The sequence below is a fragment of the Vicia villosa genome, linkage group LG2 (assembly GCF_029867415.1).
Source record: "Vicia villosa cultivar HV-30 ecotype Madison, WI linkage group LG2, Vvil1.0, whole genome shotgun sequence".
NCBI classification, from domain to species: Eukaryota; Viridiplantae; Streptophyta; class Magnoliopsida; order Fabales; family Fabaceae; genus Vicia; species Vicia villosa.
The window spans coordinates 224,624,226-224,628,370 of NC_081181.1; positions in this window are offsets into that span (position 1 = coordinate 224,624,226).

The following is a 4,145-nucleotide window of genomic DNA, read 5'->3' on the forward strand; positions in this document are numbered from 1 at the left end:
AAGTTTTGATTTATGAAAAACATATTTTAAAAATTTTATAATATTTTGGAAAACATTTTTATAAAAACATTTTTAAAAATACACAATTTTTTTTATTTTTTAAAACTAAAACGAAGGGTTTTATGTATGACTATGAAGTGATATTGTCTAGAAGAATCATAAGTCAATACTACTAGTGATGACAGTACTGAATTAAACTGAGGATGGAAGGATATATCAGCAACCATTCCCATCAATTCTCAGAAGTAATTACCATTTGCTGAATACGACATTTTTGTTGTTTACCAAATGTACACCTTAACGAATTAAATTACTTATATCATTCACCACGTAACTTGGAAGATTGATTACAAATAGTAGTAATAAATAACTCAATCAATTATATTTCTGGACTCACTGAAGTCATTTGTTCATATTTTTTCTTCTCATCTCTTAGCTAGTGGGATGCCATGCTACTGTCTATTTCCTGCCACATGTGTTGGTGGTAAGCTGTCTGTTTCTATATATGTTACAGAGAATTCGAAAAAGGATGGAAAATATTTGAAGCCAAAATTAACATTCGAAATGGACTATATTTTTAGTAAAAAAAATATATAGAAAAATGTTATACTATAGATTATCTAATCAAAAAGTGAAGAGAATTAGACGGACAACTGAGATATTTTCAAAAAATAAGATGGGTGATGTTGTTATCTCAAAATATACACCAAGATAGCTAATCTTAAATAATTAATCTATCAATTTAAACAAAATAATTTCGAAAATTAACAAGAACAAAGATGAATATAGAGAACACACATAAACTTATTTGTCTAATTCAATTTAAATTTATCTATAATGTAGGAGAGAGAAATTCCTTGATCAAAATTCTTCATAAATTTCCATCTTTTCTTTAAAATGACAATGGTATCAATTTATCCATCAACTATCTTGCTGAACTATTCAAATATGAATCACTCTTCAACAAAACTGATCAAGTCCAAGCAATGATTGAATCCTAACATAGATAATGAATTTGCGAGCATACTCACTAGATTGTCTTGTGAGACAACTTTTTCAACCATAATGATCTAGATAACATATGTCAATGTGTTTTGTCTTCTAATCATACACTTGATGATTATTTTAATGGATTATACTTTGAATATCAAAATGTATTTTTACACATTTTTGAGTAATTCATAACTCTCTACTAATACCTCTTAACCAAAAGGCTTTCTTGACTCATTCAACTATAACAATATACTCCACTTGAGTTGTAGATAAAATGATAACAAATTGTTCATTTCATTTCTAATTTATAATTGTTTCAAACAACGTAAACACAAAATTAAACATGATTTTTTAATGAACCACATTCCCCGCAAAGTGTGCATCCAAAAAACTTTCGAAACGTCATTCTTCTGAGCCATATTTATGTGTTTCAAACCTCCATCTATTCAAATATATCAACAATCATTTCAAAACTTCTCAATGTACTCCTCAAATCTTTCAAAAATTGACTTATTATACTAATGACATATGCTTAGTCCGATCTACTAAAAACTATCTCATACTGATGAATACAACACTACTTACATAGAGAGTCCTCTTCATCATTTTTTTATCATTATTTTGAGGATATTACATGACTACAAACCTACTGTGATGAGAACAATTCACCCTTTTTTTTTAAATTTTCATAATATTAATTTCTAAAATTTTATTAACCTCGTCAAAATCTTCCATCTCAAATTCTTCATTCAGTGTCCCTTTTAATTTCTCAATCTCTTTTGAGTTTGATTAAATATAAAAGTAGATATTAATTTCCTCATTTCTTTTAAATATGCAAACACAATTGTCATAATCACTACTCATAAAACTATTCTTTACAAATATTCATCAAGCTAATAGAAGTAGATATTAACTTCCTCATTTCTTTTAAATATGCCTACATAATTGTCATAATTACTTCTCATAAAACTATTCTTTAAAAAAAATTCATCAAATCAATGATACCATTGTCTAGAAATTTTCTTCAAGATTTTTTCAAAAGAAAAAAATTTAGATTTGATTTCTAAAAGACATGCTATTCTAAATGACATTTATAATAAAATGAAAGGAGTTCAGTATTTATTTTATTTTATTGGATGGAGTAAAATATATTGGGTAGTGCTTTCTAGAGTAAATTGTATTATATAACTTAGGGTTACTTACGTTTTTTATTCTTATAAATATCTCAAATTTCACTTTTATTTCCTAATAAAAAATAATTTATTTTAATTCCTATAAAATTTTTATGCATGCAGTTTTAGTCCCTACTATTTTTTTAAATTTTAAAAACTGTTTAGTTACCTTTAAAATATTTGTTTATCAAATTATATAATTTTTTAAAATAGAAGAATTAAATATGAATTTCTTAAAATTTAAAAGATAATGATAAAAGTAATACAAATTTTGACTTAGAAATCAAATTTTGAGTTTTTTTTTTTCGAGAAACTTTTTATAACGTTCTAATTAAACATATCTGTAAAACAATCATTTACAAATATACATCAATTTAACAGTAGAGACTATAAGTACGTAAAATATATTATTTTTTAATAGAGACTAAAAATAAAATTTAAAATATTTATAGAGATAAAAAATATATTTAACTCTATAATAGATATTAGTTGTATTGTACTGTACTTGACTTTGAAGTGACATTTTCACATACTCCAAATATTTTACAAAGACTCCTCCCGAGTCAATACTAGTGATGGAATGGAAGGATAAGGAATCAAGTTATTTATATCTCCACGGAACTTGGAAGATTGGTCACAACTCACAAGGGTACTACTAAGCAGTAGTACAATAATCAATTATATTATGAACTGCATTATTCAAGTAATTGCTAGTGGTGTTCTTGTTTGAGAGGTTTCTTAGTGTTCTTTCTTCTTTTGTTATTCTATTGTCGGGTTGGTGTCTGTTCCTCTGATCTTGTTGAGGGTGGATGTTGTCTTTGGCTTTTTGATTTCTATTTGATATGAGTTGTGTTCTAGAATTTTACCTGACATCCATTTCATTATATCTAGCACAATTTTTATTATTTATATTGTCATTTAAAAAATAATTTAATTTCTACCGTATTTTTTTTAAACCGAATATTTACAAGCGATTTTTTTCTATAAATTTATTTATTTATACTGGCAATTTAGTATTTATATCAATTCTTAAGGGAAAACATGTTTTTATTGGCATTTTCGAAATTTCAATTAAAATTTAAAATTTTGCGTATATGATTATCAGTCTTTTTTATTTTAAAAAAAAAGTGGTATCCTACATGCATTTTTATTGACATGTGTATTGGCGATTTATACATGTGTATTGGCGATTTATTTTTTTTGATAAAAATGCATATAGGATATCGCATTTTTAAAAAAATACCGATAAATACGTGGTCATTTATAGATTTTTAAAAACCCGGTAAATACATTGTTTATAGATTGACCGATAGAGTAAAGAGCGCAACTGATGAGTGCTATGTTAGAGGCGACGAAGATGACGGAGAGCAACTGCATCTTAGAGCGGATAGAGTAGCCCCTACTATTTCTCATCGAAGGAGGATATAGCAGTCCCGATTACCCTGCACTCTGCAACATATAGGTGGTAAAGCTGAACGGACAAAGATCTTGATGTCGAGTCAAATGTTATCGTTAATAATGATGTAGAGGTTACTCCTCAAGACGATATCAAGGTTCCTCCTCAAGCTGATACGTAGGTTCTTCCTTAGGCTAGAGATTCTTGTTGTAGCTGATATGGAGGTGGCGGCTCGGACTGATAAAATGTCTTCTATACACACAAATGAAGGGTTCCCTTGAGGGCTCAGTGACCCTACCTTGCTCACTAGATATGTCGATCATGTGACATCTAGATTTTGACATGGAAAGGTACAAATATTTTATTTTAAGTTGTTTTTATTTATTACCGATTAATTGAAAATAATTGATGGTTTAAATTTTAATCTTTATGGAACCGCGTCCCATTGGAGGTGTCCACCCATGAGTGAAGTTGAAGAAATTCTTTGATGTGCAGAATCCATATAAGGTTAGGACGATTGTCGTTGATGCCGACATGCTTCCATTTTTAGACTATTCCCTCACCATGCTCGAAGTTCCACATTT